General features: G+C 33.8%; 1 pseudogene; it reads right to left on the bottom strand.

The window, feature by feature from the left end:
• Positions 1-659: 659 nt before the first annotated feature.
• On the bottom strand, positions 660-7,137 carry LOC145006911 (linoleate 13S-lipoxygenase 2-1, chloroplastic pseudogene; annotated as a pseudogene).
• Positions 7,138-16,856: the final 9,719 nt, after the last annotated feature.

Raw genomic sequence — 16,856 nt, 5'->3', positions numbered from 1 at the left:
AATCATCAAAGTCATTTGTCTAAATCATACAAGCTAGACAAGTACTAATGACTTTCACATTCCAATGAAGCCACTAAACTATTTATTTGATACTATTAACAATTTACGTGATGTACTTTCTAATTGACCATTCTATTTTCACTGCAGATATCATGTCTTGAGTTTAAACATAACCGTTTTGTTCCAAACCCCTTTTAGTAATATTGGTTGCTAAATACAACTATTTCATTCTGGTATTATACTTTCAATAATAGCAATATACTTTCATTATCTAAGATTCCTACACATTTGTAGTTTACAACACATTATTAGTGAAAAATATTCCATTAATTCACCAATACCATTACTTAGTTCCTAAATTATATTTTAAATACTATCCAACCCTCAAAATATTCAAGTATCTTTTGTAAAATTGTTTGATATATGTTACATTACTAATCTATGATATGCTACCTCATTATAGTTCAACTAGGAATAACATTAATTTATTTTGAACAAGATGGCATAACACCACTACCAAGGACGCATACAGCACAGCAACACACCAAAACAATAAACATCAACTTTATTTGGATAAATACCAATTATATTGCACTTACATGGTCTAGGGGAAATGTTTTTTTTTTTTTTTGGAATTACAACATCACATGACCCACCCAATATAAAGAATTTCAAACATTATCTATTTGGAACCCTCATACTCGTGACACCAGATTCCAAATAAGGTTTTAGAATGTCGTACGGTATAACCCCTGCTCCATTCTTGTTCATCCTACTCTCATCTGCATTCCTCCCATCAATCTTAATCCCTTCCAATTCCTTCAACATCCCTGCAAATATTTCATAAGCAGCTTTTATCTACCGATTCGCCTCAAAAGCTGGTTCACATGTCTCCCCAATATACTCCTTCTCTGCTGAATGATTTGATAAAACATCCAAAACCACCATAACGTCTGAAGCTTGAACATGAGAAGGAAATGCAGACACAAGTTCATCTTCTGGCGTACTCTTAAAAACCTCCCAGTCATCATCAGTCGGATCTTCACATGGAATCTTTACTCGGGCAATGGTCGGCCTGTTTGGAATGTATCCTGCAAAGTCATACTGCCCGCAGCTGACCGCTACATGCTGACCGGAAGCTGCCCATATGATTTTTCTCAAAATTTCGATTAAATCATTTGGTGTTTTGATAACAGGCCACTAGGGTTCGTCTTTTTTGTCTACGTGTCCGACTGTTCTAATGTCTGTCCACAATGCTTGAAGCTCTGAATCAGATTCTACAAGAGTCTCTTCTGGCTAGTAATGGTTGACATTTGTCAACCATTACTACCCAGAAGGGAATCTTGTAGAATCTGATTCAGAGCTTCAGGCATGGTGGACAGAGATTAGAACAGTAGGGCACGCAGACAAAAAAGACGAACCATGGTGGCCTGTTGTCAAAACACCAAAAGATTTAATCGTAATTTTGAGAAAAATCATCGGGAAAATGACTTAAAAACCCAACGAAGTTTCCAAACCGTTTAAAAAACTCCAATCATGTTTTGTCTGTTCAAAAAAACCCAACAAACTTAACATTTTATCTAAAAAGTCCAACTAAGTTACACTTTCTCGAAAATTAAATAAGAGAAACAGATGACGTGGCTTATTACCGTATCGGAAAACTGACTTGTTAGACCAACGAAGTTTCCAAAACGTTTAAAAAACTCCAATTATGTTTTGACTGTTCAAAAAAAAACCCAACGAACTTAAACAAAACAAAATTGGAATTTTCTGAACGGTTTGAAACATTGTTGGACTTTTTAGACAAAATGTTAAGTTCGTTGGGTTTTTTTGAACAGACAAAACATGATTGGGTTTTTTGAATGGTTTGGAAACTTCGTTGGGCTTTTAAGTCATTTTCCCAAAAATCATCTGAGTAGCTTCCAGTCACCATGCAGCGGTCAACTTCGGGCAGTATGACATTGCAGGATACATTCAAAACAGGCTGACCATTGCCCGAGTGAAGATTCCATGTGAGGATCTGACTGATGATAACTGGGAGACTTTTAAGTGTAGGATAATCTTTGATGGTTAGCTTTACACCATGTGGCGAATCTGAATCTTCTGCAGCCATGCCCCTTGCAATAAGGTCATCTGGTAATGCTTCATGATCAAACCGCCATTGTTGACCATACAATTGAACTCAACTCAATGCTATAGTTTCCTGGTGAAAAACAAGTTTCCAAAATTCTACCAGAATATGTGAGAGGTTCGCGAGCCAAAGCATTGATCTCCCATGTATATGGGAAATAAGGGTGTAATAGATTATGTATCGAGTGCATTTTGCTAAGTTGACGATTGGTCACAATTATATATGGTTCAGTGCCACAGTGTATTCTCAACCTGACAATTATATTTAATGTGTATAAAATTGTTATTATTATTATTATTATTATTATTATTATTATTATTATTATTATTATTGTTATTTACATGAATTTATACATGCAATTTTTATATATATAAAAAACAGATTTATATATTTAAAATCAATTTACACATTTAAAGAAGACACTTATAATATATAAATCAGTTTTTTAAAAGGTATATAAATATAGGTATATGAATTATTCATTTTATACCTATAAATATAAATATAACCGGTAAAACTTGAGAGCTTTATGACATTAACCTAATAATCGACAAATTTTCGAGAATTAATGAAGGAATGCTAACCAAGGATGGCTTTGCAAACGAAAATTCCATGCCCCGCTTTCTAGTAGTGCTACCGAAGGTAAAACTCAAAAATGATATGAAACTACTAAACGTTTATTTGCATTATTGAAGAACATATTGAATCAAATTATTGATTTTTTGTAATATTAAAAATTCAAATTAAGCAAAGACTACAAATCTGTCACTATGGTGGCTAATTTTTATCGACCGATACTTCCATATCAACCACGAAAACATGTGGCAAATCCGATACATTTTATTTCCACGGATTGACGAATGATATTTAGCGACGTATTAAACACATCTTAAAATATTAATATACATATCTAAAGTACAACAAATTCCAGTCACCTATCCTCACATGTGCGTAGGTTCGTTCTTCTTCAGATCGTATTGCTTTCGCTTAAGTGTATGTGATTTGTCCAATATAAATAGTCGATTAACGAAGTTTTGTCTGATGTGGTTTCATTTCCAGCAACCGGTCGAACCCTTTCATTATATGCATTTCCGCGTCTTTCATTCTACCTGATGATTTCTTAGCCTTATACTTATTAAAGGTTTGTTTTTTCACAAGTCAATGAGGTTGTTCAAAGTCGTTAAATTGTTGGATGAAATGCATCAATGAGGCTTGTGTTGAGATATAAACCAGCAGAAGATACCGATCTTGAAGTAGGGTGCGAATTCACCCATTGATGAAGCAGTACCTAAGTCTGCACACTCCACCGTGCTCAACAGTTTTCAACAACCGATATCTCTGATAGGATGGGAACTTGCAAGCTGGTATGCAGATTCCTTTGTATTGGTATGCTCTGCTACCATTTTTTTTGATGTTCAACAAAGAAGAATATCAGAAAGGAGAAGAAGAAGAACAAGAGGACGAACTAGAAGAAGAAGAAAAATATGAAAAGGTTATATGATGGTGAGGAATTTGGTTAGAATTCAAAGGTTAAATGTTGGTGAAATTGCTGCTTAAACATTGACATTCTGTGACCTTGCAGCTGCAACAACCGATTTTAGCCCTGATTGCTTTTTTGAACCATATATAGAAAGAGCAATGAAATAGTCAAAGTATGTCTCTAACGACGCGCACACACATATACACACTCACACACATATATTCTGTTTTGTGGTCATTTTTAGGCTGCAAAAAGAGGAAATGGGAATAACTGCTTGGAAGAATTTACATAATGCAAAAGCCAAAAGCTGAGGCATGGATTCACAGACTTCATGTATGCAAACGAAACTTTAATTTTTATATATATATAAACTTAGGTACCAAACCTCTAAAATATATCGTTTTAACATGCTAAATATACCCGGTTTGGTTTCACTTGGTAAATATATAATTCTCCATAACATTTCTTTCATTCCTTATCGTTTTATCATCTCCGTTTTCTTTCCTCAATTATCGTTAATTACTTCATCCAAGTGAACATTACTAAACCCTAAACCTAAACCTAAACCCTAAATTTAAACCCAAAACACTAAAGCTAAACCCTAAATCCTAAATCTAAACCCTAAACCCTAAACCTTAACTCTAAACCCTAAACCCTAAACCCTCAACATAAACCTAAACCCTAAACCCTATTGTGTCGATCTTGAATTTACATCTTGAAGTATTAATCGTGAATCAGTTAACCGTAATCTTTATATAGTAAAACAATGTATTTTCAAGAGGTTTAGTACTTAAGCTTAGGTGGGGTTGTAATGTATATTCCTTTTTCCATATATATATATATATATATATATATATATATATATATATATATATATATATATATATATATATATATATATATATATATATATGTTTTATAGAAAACAAAAACCCTAGAAAAAACTCTAAAAATCAAAAAATACATTAAAAAAATACTTAGACATCACAAATCTTATTTTATTTTATTTTATATTATGAAAGTTCGCAACTTTTTATAGATTTTCACTGAATTTTTTTTTGAAAAAAAGAATGATTTTTTATTTTTTTTTCAGCGAAAATTTTACAAAACCTGCGATGTTTTGATGTATAAAAAAAAAAAAAAAAAAAAAAAGGTTTTGTTGTCTATAAGTATTTTTATGCATTTTTTTTTATTTTTACGGTTTTTTTTGTTTTATATATATATATATATATATATATATATATATATATATATATATATATATATATATATATATATATATATATATATATATATATATATATATATATATATATATGGTTAGCATATGCTTTTGTTTTTGTTCGTCTCCTAATTACCATCTAGATGCTTCGGCTATCTTCCTTTAAAGTGATCATGATGCCTATATTTTGTCTTTTCTTCCCGTACGTTTTTATTAAACTGAGTGCCGACGATGCTTTTGTCCCTGTCCTAATTAGCATCTGAGTGCCGACGATACTCCAATCCGGTGATGACCATCTCTCTCTCTCTCTCTCTCTCTCTCTCTCTCTCTCTCTCTCTCTCTCTCTCTCTCTCTCTCCATGAAGTACCCATTTGACACACATCAACTCGACTATGATTGTCACCATTACGTGCACACCAAAATAGTCGCCTCTCACTCTGACCATTTCTATGTCAAACTATCTCAGTTCTTGTTTCAATATTGACATTAAAAAAGGAACCATGATTGGTGGTGGGTGATGGGTGGTAATTAAGGTTACACGAAACTGTCGGTTGATTGTATGAATAGAGACACGGATAGTAGTGGTATTGTTTTTTTTTTTTGGAATACATTAAAAATTAGCAAGTGACTAAATCATGGGCAAGGTACTAGGAGTAGTAGGAGTAGTGGTGTTGGTGGTGGTGATGATGGTATGTGGCAGTATATATGGTGGTAGTAATTGAAAGTGATGATATGGTGGTGATGATGATTGTGGTTTATGGTGTATAGTAGTGATAGTGGGGTGGTATAGGACTAATTTAATAATGATAATATTTGTAAAAACAAAAAAGATAAAAATCACAAACAGTAAAAAAAATTTGCATTTTAGTTATTTCATAGGGACTTAATATAATGGTCTTGACGGTAACTGAAGTAAAGACTAAAATTGAAGGATTTTCCAACCGGCGGTATCAAATTTTCAAATTAGGACAACACTTGCGTATTTGTCTCAACCACATAACCCAAAATTTTAATTTACTCTTAATTCTTTATAATTCTTTCAAGATTTCAGTTTTCATAAAAAAAAAAAAAAAACAAATCATATAAATTGTAATCTGTAAATTAAAAAATCAATATTTTACAATTTTCTTCAATTCAATTCATCACGTGTTGGAGATGTGACAGGTGAATTTTGGGCCAAAAAGCATACGAGGAATGTGTATATGGGGTGTGTGGCCGATGTGGCGGAGTGACCTTATCCGTCTTGTTGCATCTCACGAATACTTTCAAACTTGGAGATTAATTTATTTATTTCTTTAGAAAGAGAGAAATGTTTTAATTTTCTTTTCTTTATTTATATTATTATGACAAATTTGACATCTTTTTTTTCGTTTTTGCAAGTTTTTTCTAATGGTGCCAAGAACATCCGCCCATTCATATACAAGATCTTAAGGCCATTATATTTTTGGTCGTTGAATAGTATAATATACAAAAAATGTACACTTACTAGGGTCAGCCTCGGCTGCAACATGCTCCAAAAGTAGCGATTTTCCAGGCAAATCTCCACTGTAGTCAAAGGCTCTGTCAAAGAAAGTTTCGATAGGACACCAACTTCAGTCATTTGGAGTGTAATCATGGCTTTAAAACTAATGGTTCTAATCAGACTTGCACTACAAGAATCAATGAAGCCGGCTTTAATTTGGCTGATTGAGTTGCGGGTGTGACTACAAGAACAAAAAGACCTGTGAGGTTTGATAGGAAAAGCTAGGGTGTTAAGAAAGAGAAAGGAAGAAAGGCTTCGGCCCCATTTCCAGGGATAAGATTCTTCTTCCCTTGTTTGAGGCAAGGATGTGTTGGTGGGAGAGATTATTGAGCCATGCTTCCACATGTTTGTGAATTGATATTGATGTACAAAAGCTATCATGCATGCCTCCTTATTTATAGAAAAAAGGAAGAGGTGCTTAATAATAGAAAATTAGTATTAAATTACAAACTATACTAGAAAATGAAAAAGTCACACGTGTTTAGAAAGTTATATTATAGTACTTAACCTGGAAAATGAAGTATAGAAAATATCTTTTTATGTTGTTTCGACGTATTTTTTCCATCGCTAAATTTGTCGGTAATACCCCATTTTTTAGCAGTATCCTCTTTAATTACAATCAAAATCGGAAAATTAGAAACTCGAAACATCAAAAATTGTGATTACATCTTTCTAGACATCTATACATCATTTTATTTCCTTGCGAGAGGTTTTCCTTCTCACCTGAACACCGCACCTTGACTGAGAGAAAGGTGGTGAGGGAAGTAGGTGAGGGAGTCCATTGCCGCACTCTCTCTTCATTTCCTATTGGCCATTTTTTTATTATCTTTTTTGTTATTTATTAAATTATATACCTACTAAAAAATTATAAAAAAAACTCATGATTTTTAATTTCCTATAAAATTAGTATAATATTTTTATGAAATATATTTTAAACAAAAAGTGACGTAAGTTTCCCACCAATTCATTGGGTTTATGTGAGAGAAAGGAAAATGAGGGAAAATAGGTTGTGGCCGACAAAAAGTGAGGGGAGTTTCTCACCCACACCCTTCGGTCTTAAAGTAAATTCATTTTATGAATGAATGAAAAGTAGGAAATGCACAAAGAGACCTAACAAAAAATGCAATGAAATTACATTTGAAGGATTGTTGGCACATTCCCTTGATAAAAAACACACACTACTCACGTATGTATTAGGAAGTAAACTTGCTGGAAGAAAGCTTCTACATTCAATGAAAAATAGAGGTATAGAACAAAAGAAATAAGACACTTATTTATACTAAACATGCAAATACACATCTCGTTATCTCCTATAAACTTGGTCAAAGTTGACCTTTTCTGTTGTGCACCTTTGAAAACATGGGTATAATCCCTTTATTTCAGCATGACTCAGTCAAACACTCTTGGATAATTAACTACATCCGACCCATGACCCATTGAACCAACCGATTAACCCAACAAGGACATCTTATTTATGGATACCAATAATATCAACAACTACTAGGATATCCGATCCAATGAGCCGACCTTGGTGCCTTCGACCCCTAAGTATAGTGAGGAAAACTCACATCACTTGTCGAACTGAACTGAAAAGATCAACTCCCGAAGCACGACTCCAAACTCAAACACCTACAACGACCATTGAACCAATTCCATCAAGTCCCAAATTACCAAAATACCCTCATAAGTCAAACTTGGTCAACCTTTGGTCAAAGTAAAAGTCAACGGTCAAGGTCAATAGTCCATGTTGACCCAACTCTTTGAGTGCAGCTTACAGATGATGGGTTTTGAGCAAAACATCATTCCTATGGTGTATATGCAAACCCTAATAGCTTTTGGATCTAGTTTGTCTAATGATCATGCAATTGAATATCCAAGCTATAAACCCTAGATCTAGCATATGATAATCAATATTAATATATGAATTAGGGTTTAGATCATACCTTGATTGTTATATAGCAATAACAATCTCAAATCCGCCTTGTAATGGCTTTAGAAAGCTTAGAGTCACAAGTGTCACTCTTCTAATGGCTCACAAACACCAAGACTAAGAGGATGAAGAATGATAAGAGATGAGGCACCCAAAAACGTGTGGAAACCCTAAGGAAACTCTTAGCCACGTTTTTGGTGCTCTAGGGATCCTTAAATAGTGAGACTATTAGGGTTATCTAACACGGAAACCCTAATTTGACTGCTTAGGCCCTAAGCAACCCATGGACTCCCTCCTTAGAGGCCTAGAACGATTTCTAATGGGTTTCCCCATATAATTCATCCACCCCTCTAATATTGAGTCCATTAGCCCAATATTTAACTATCATACAATTGACAGTTCTAGTCCCCTTTATTTAATTAATCTCTTTTAGCCACAAAATTAATTTTTATTAATTATTGACTAATATTAATTAAACAATATGATTTCTCCTTTAATATATTATTCTCATAATATATTAATAAATCGTAATTAATCCTCTCTCTCTCTCCATAATTCATCCTATCAAGTTGCTTTGGTGAAGGCAACCCAAAAGGACCATGCACCATCGGGTCAAGTACATACCAAAGTAGTTATGGACTTAGACACTAATCCAACAGTCTCCCATTTGGATAAGTCTAATAACTATTCTACGTATGACTTCAGATCCTGATTTACAATCGTATCTTTTAAAAACCGCTGTCAACTCTGATCCTATCAGAAGCGTGTCCTTTAGATAAGGGATCATATATTCCTCCATTCTTGATATCGTATAGATATGAGACATGGATTTCAATCATTCTCTCTATATTGTTTCCCGATTTCCGATTTATGACGATTGACAACAAAGTACAATTGAACACATCAAATTAGTCCTGGCTTGGCCAAGCACTTAGGTGTCATCGCTAAATCATCGAGGGGACCACATATATCGCTTTCATTCCACTTTGGATAAAAGGAACGGATAAACTTTGATTCAATGCTTGCTTTCACTCACTCACCGAATCACACACAACAATATGTTTTATGACACCAAGTTACTGGTGCGTTTACATATTATCAATGTGTAACCGACTCGCAAGATACAACTCACACATCTCGGTTTCAAGAATACAAGATATTATCGTCTCACCAATCACTCGAGATAAAATCCATGAAGTGATCCAAGTGAGCGTGGGTTTAATCCAATGCTCAAATCATATTCATAAGCACTCATGAACGTTGCAGCAAACATTTGCTTATGTCTAATACACTTTAGACAATCCATACACCAATTCACGACAGTCTTCATTCATACCTACTTCCAACATATGAATGATTGTGGTCCGTTCGAATAATTTGATTGTTCTGAACCAATTTAATTATTCAGGAAGTCAAAACATGCAAAGTGAAACACAAGAATAATACTAATCCCATATGGCCCCAAACTCTGGGTATAAATAAAACATTTTATTTAATCACCATATTGATTTCTCATTATTTGTTGTTTCGGGCAATCAACTTCTTACTTGAATTATTACTACACTTGTCCCATGCTCTCAGCATGTATACAATGTTTACCTACGGTCCTTACTTTGTGAAATAGATCAAATGAACACCTTTCGAATCATACTCATTTCACAACTCCCAATCCTTATCACAAGTATAAGAATATCAAATTCTTGTTACTTATGCTAGATTCTAACATTTTATGCAATGATTCTTTCGTAAAGTCATAGCTCAAAATCATCAAAACTTGGACAATCTCTATCAGAAACAATTCTATAGATATGATGTCTCTCACTCAAAGTACATTCCTTTGAACATCCTTCTTGCATAAAAGTTTCTAATCTAGATATAGATTTTCAATATCCAACTCCCAATATGGAAACATTTCCATATTTGTCATATGACAATTCATTCTTAATAGAACCTTATCCATCCAATACCATACTTCCAACTACTCACAAGCGACCAATCCTCAGCGAGCTTTGGATCATCCTTTGATAGTTGTTTAATTATTTTAGTCAAAACCGATTCTAGTCCTTTTTCCCTCTAAATGCGCTAGAAATTCGGAAAATTTTAGAATGGTCAAATATAATAGCATTGGCAATCAATCCTATACCCGAAGCGTATGGGACACGATGCATAATGTCTTACATAAAGATATGATACTTTATCAATCTTCTGTCATAATATTTTATGTGTCTCGTTCTTATAATTCGAACCATGAAGAGGGATACCGTAATCATAATCGAAATTTAAGAACACACTATGTATCCTTTGACTAAATTTATTAAAATTTCTCAATCTAAGCTTTAGATTTTGAAACGAAGTACAATATTCTCTCCCTTAATTATAGCAAAACAACTTTTCAACCCTTACGACTTTGCAAACTATAACTTTTGTTTTCTATAATTAATATTGCTAACTTTCAATACTTGCCTTAATAATCATACAAGCACAACATTTATGCTCCCACTATCATAATGATTATTATCATATAAGCATAACAACACTTATGCTCCCACTAGCTTTTACATGTTTTAGAAAACAACTGAACTTCCAGAAGACAATACTTATTGAATTTCTGAAGTTCATATTTCTAATACCTAATGCTTTGATAATCCTTTATCCAAGATTCTTAAACTTATACAACTTTGCTTTAGATAGCTCATATGCGTGTCTAAACAATTCAGACTAATTGTCAAATCTCACAATTCGAGTTATGGAAAGGGATACCGTTACCATAATCGAATTCAAGAATACAATTTTCACAATCACTATCTTCTTAAAATCTATCTTAGTGAAAGCATTTCCTCACAGTCATTTTCATGAAGGAGGGAATCTTATGACACTTAGATTTTAATGGTGTATGTGTTCCTATCCATGCGAATTTGTCAAAACCAAAGTTTGCGACACATCCAAACTCATATGAACTGAACTTTCTCAATCTTGATTTATTGCCTTATGGTAACACGAGTGCCCACCATGTCTTCCAAGTAGTTAAGCAGCTCACCCTTTCCTATCAATGTACTTTTCATTGATCAATGTGCTTGTCTTTTATGCATTCAAATGAGAACTCATAGAACTCACATACATAATTAACTCATTTGGAATGACACATAAATAAAATAATGTCAACATAATAGGTTGTAAACCTCAAGTCGTGTGCTAGTAATGATCGATAAGGTTTATTCTTGATTAGTTCTTGAAACTTTTCAAGACCATTAAGACTCCCACTGAGTTCTTGACGTATAAGATTCTTTTTTCAATAAACATTTCTTGACAAACAAATATTCAAGAGTTAGTGTAGCTTTTATCAAAACACTTCACAAAATTGGTCCTAGTTGGTCTTTATCTTATCCGAGACATCACAACTTTCCAATTTCAAATGTGCAAGAATAAGAAAACCTTTTCAAATTCCACATTTGATGAATGTTATAAACCTTCTTGAGACTTGTCACTCAATGTCACAATCTTAACTCTAAGACTTGGTTTTGGAACGAATTATGATTGACTTCTTCATTTAACCATTTCTTCAATTCTTGATTCCTCTTCTCAGACATACAATTGCACTAAGACTCACTTAGAGGATCAATTGAGATATGGTTCTTAATCATTAAGACTTATTATAAAACATAATAAAAAGTACTCTCCCTTCTTCTTAGAATAGAGAAACTATTATCTTTCTGCTTACTTGATTCTTCTTATTCGTTCTGATATTGATTGAAACTCTTTCAATCAACTCGAAATTACACTTAATCTTATAAGTATAATCATATTTACTAAACCTTTAGTAAATCATGATGAATATCGTTTTCACTCTTGTGGTGGACTTGATCAACACACAACCTTGTGTACTTGATCTCCTAGTCCTTCACTTGACACTTTGTCAACGAATTAGTCTAATTTCCAAATATGAAATTTCTCATTCATTATGCAACCAACTTGTATGATTCCAAGTTTCTGTCCAATTGAAACTTGGGCGATGAGAAATTTTCCCTATTTGGTAAATTCTTGACCTTTCCACAAACAACATAATTAAGAATCAATTCCATTATTGCTAATAATAGAAAATTACAAACATCAACTTTTCATACACGCCATTGCAAGGATAAATAAATAATATAAAATCAAAATTTATTTTATTGCGGAAAAATTTGTCCTTACAATGGAATTGAAAAACTATGTTGTTACATATTCTTAAGCAATCTATTATAACTCCAAGTAGTAGCTTAAGAATCTAATCTTCAAGCAATGCGGTCGAAATCCATTTCTTCACGATTAGATTCAGCTCACTTCTACCCTTAAGCTTCCTTTCTTTTCTTCGATCCTACAAAACATCAAAATGTAATCTTATCACATCATGTATCAAGAATCTAGAATAGGAACTTAAAAGAGTTAGTTAATGGATTTTACCTAAAGTAGAGCCATACGTTTTGACTCTCCTATCTCTTAGATCTCTTAGGTAAATAGGGCAGCTTCGTCTCCAATGCCCCTTCTCTTGGCAATAAAGACAAATGGACTCTTTTGGAATGGCACAAGGAACTATCTTAGAATCTACCTTTTCTGGATCTCCAATATCACTATTTCAATATCCATTGAAGTTTGAGAGTTTGATTTACCAGACAATTTTGCTCAACCAGCTCGTCAAATCATCGCTGATTCAGCAGCTATAACCAAACAGGTCAAATCAATGAGGGTCACGTCATGATCCATCATATAGTACTCTCTAACGAACTCATTATCTGATTCAGGAAGCAACTGAAGAAACCAGTCAATAGCTAACTTACCTGAAATGTTGACACCCAACATCCTTAACCTATCAATGTGTGACTTCATATCTAAGACGTGTACACACACAGGTTTCCCATGTTTACTTGCCAAAAGGGCTTGAGTGAGCTTGAACTTTTCAAGCCTTCGAACTTTTGGCTAGGGAGAATAATTGGAGGAGGTGGAGGAAGTGAAGCATGATCTCTTGTTCCTCGATCGAATCGTGGAATATCATCTTCATGTGGAAAGCTTGTTCCACGGGATTTTGGGAAGACCATAGTTTTCGTACTTTGACATCTACAAAACAGGAGAAAATTCAAGTTAAGTTGATTAGAATCCTCGATGTGACACCCAAATGAAACATCGAGGCTAGGATCCAACACAATACTCTACAACCTAGAAGAGGGATGCCGTAATCTAGTTGCAGAATATTTGAAGGTAGGTAAATGACGATTTACCAATTTCCAACATGAAAAACGAAAAAAAAAAATAAGTTTTAAATCTATTGAAAATTCCTAGATCTTTTGAGATTCATTGAACTTTTCAATGGCATGTTTAAATCTCGATATGCCCCTCGATTTGTGACTGGGATGCCGAGGATCACAAAACAGGGTGTGAATAACCATGCAAACTTACATAGTGCCCCCAATGTTACAGTCACCTATTCGATGTGTCGGTTAACCACACACGCTCCACCGAACTATGAAAAACAATGAGTCACCCTTTTCTACCTTTGCTTAGAACCATTTAGTGTGTCGGTTAACCACACACACTCCACTAACATCTTTGCAAGGGCACAAAGTGTAATTTCATGGAATTGCATCAATTCACTTTTGGCTAAAGTAACTAAGATTGGGAATTTTATGAAAGCATTTAGTTACTTTTGTACTTCATTATACTTATAATGGAAGGTTTCTATCCTATCATACCTGTTCGGCTAACGACCATCCACTAATCAAGAGTGCGGTGGGTAAAAATCGCCATTTATAGGTAATTTCCTTAAACACCCCTTATAGACTAGCTTCGTGAATGAGGCCTACTAACGGTAAGACTGACTGTTTACTCATACATATATAATACTAGACTTTTAAAATTATATATAGTATAGGGTGTATTTTACATTTTTTAAAATACTAGGTGTTCTAATTTAATAAATTATACTTTTAATTTAATTAAATGTAAACCAAAACTTTATGGGTTTATTAAATCTCTTTTAATTATACACTTTAATTAATTAATAAAACCATAAGGGGATAATTTGAACTTTTCAAAATACTAGGGTTTTAGAATTTAACATTTTCAAAATTAAACTTTTAACCAACTTTTAAATTCCAAAACTTGAGGGCAAGTTTTGAAACATCTCAAAACATTAGGGTTCAACTTATTTAAATTTCAAAAACAAAACTTTTAAGTTCAAATTTAAACTATAAAACCTAAAATGAGTAATTTGAAACTTTTCCAAACTTTATCAAGGATATTCTAGATCACAAAATTCAAATAAGACAATTAACAATTAATTGGTGGTTATCTAATTTGACCTAGTCCAAATTCTAGCAAGATAATTCATCAAATAACTCAAATAATTAAACATAATCTTGTAAGGCAACAAATATTTGATTATTTGGTAATTATCTTCTATTTTGGAAAGGATATTCACCCAAAATCAATAAAAATCGGATTTTATTCATCAAAAACGTTTTTGGTAATAATCCTAAGCCAAAATAGCACAAAATTCTGTTTTTCCCTCTTTCTGACCAGCTGACTCGTCGAGTCAGGCATGGACTCGGCGATTCCAGCCCTCAGAAACCCTAAATTTCGATCTTTAAGCAAGGATAATCCATAATAGCATCAAATACATCAAACAAACAACCATGGCTTTAATACCACTGATGGGTTTTAAGCAAAACATCATTCTTGTGGTGTACATGCAAACCTTAATAGCTTTTGGATCTAGTTTGTCTAATGATCATGCATTTGAATATCCAAAGCTATAAACCCTAGATCTAGCATATGATAATCAATATTAATATATGAATTAGGATTTAGATCATACCTTGATTGTTATATAGCAATAACAATCTCAAATCCTCCTTATAATGACTTTAGAAAGCTTAGAGTCACAAGTGTCACTCCTCTAATGGCTCACAAACACCAAGAGCAAGAGGATGAAGAATGATAAGATAGGAGGCACTGAAAAACATGTGGAAACCCTAAGGAAACTCTTAGCCACGTTTTTGGTGCTCTAGGGATCCTTAAATAGTGAGGCTATTAGGGTTATCTAACAAGGAAACCCTAATTTGACTGCTAAGACCCTAAGCAACCCATGGACTCCCTCCTTAGAGGCCTAGGACGATTTCTAATGGGTTTCCCCATAGAATTCATCCACCCCTCTAATATGGAGTCCATTAGCCCAATATTCAACTATCATACAACTGACAGTTCTAGTCCCCTTTATTTAATTAATCTCTTTTAGCCACAAAATTAATTCTTATTAATTATTGACTAATATTAATTAAACAATATGATTTCTTCTTTAATATATTATTCTCATAATATATTAATAAATCATAATTAATCCTTTCTCTCCATAATTCATCCTATCAAGTTGCTTTGGTGAAGGCAACCCAAAAGGACCATGCACCATCGGGTCAAGTACATACCAAAGTAGTTATGGACTTAGACACTAATCCAACAACAGACTCATCAAGTTCCTTCAGAACTCAGAAAACCACGAAAACCCGAGTCAACTCGCCGAGTTACCAAACAACTCGTCGAGTCCATGTAATGTCTAGAAGATCAGGAAAACCCTAACCAACTCGTTGAGTTGGCTATGCAACTTGTCGAGTTCCCTCATCCCTTTTCTCATTTAGACTCTTTTAGGTGAAACCAAGGTTCCAAACTATAGATCTAGCCACCTAGGGTGTAGTTACCACATAAAGGTGCCAAATTTAAATGCATGCAAGGCCTCAAGAGGCTAAAACACCAAAAACTAGTCTAAGGAAGAGGTTTAGGTCATTGAGAAAGGCCAAGACTAGATAAAGCCGATAAATTTATGACTATGGGGGCATAGAGGAGTCCAGATCTGAAGTTACAACTTCAAATCATGCTCAACTTCCGAAAATGGATCCAAAGTAAGCTAAAAAGGCACTAAACTCTTAAATGGAGAGATCTAACAAGTAAATGATCAAGGTAATGACTTTTTACCTTCAAAAGGTTGCTACAACTGAGTAAACGCAGGATCTATAAGCTCCTTCTGGTTCCAAGCTCATAAACCTTCAAGTTTCTCCAAGAAATGCACCAAACACACACTCTTTAGTCTTGTACACGCTCAAAATGGAACGTTAGCTCATTTAGGGTTTTCTTTTGGATCATAGGGTGGTAAGGGAGACTGGTGAGGGGACTTAAGGTCCCTTAAATATGGTGCAAACCCTAAAAATTAGGGTTTTCATGCACAACTTCAACTCGTCGAGTTGGGGTCCTCCAACCCATCAAGTAGGTTCCATAACCCACGCGACCTGATTAGTTTCTACACGACAAGTTGGTGCCTCCAAGTCGTTGAGTAGGTCTTAAGTGATGTATAAAAATTCTTGAAGTTCATACCTAAGAGTCGGGATGCTACATATTCATGGCCTAAAACTATAATTTTCTCGTAAAAGGTGTTTGTTTGTTCATCTAAAAATCACTTTATAGCTTTTTGACTTCTTGAAAAGTCAATAAGTTAAAAGAAGTGTTTGCATAAAAATTGTTTTTTAAAACAATTTTTTGATTAGTCTTAGA

Source organism: Lactuca saligna, chromosome 1 (genome assembly GCF_052625555.1).
Source record: "Lactuca saligna cultivar CGN05327 chromosome 1, ASM5262555v1, whole genome shotgun sequence".
Taxonomy (NCBI): domain Eukaryota; kingdom Viridiplantae; phylum Streptophyta; class Magnoliopsida; order Asterales; family Asteraceae; genus Lactuca; species Lactuca saligna.
The sequence above is the reverse complement of the archived record's forward strand: the minus strand, read 5'-3'. Positions and strand labels throughout refer to the sequence as shown.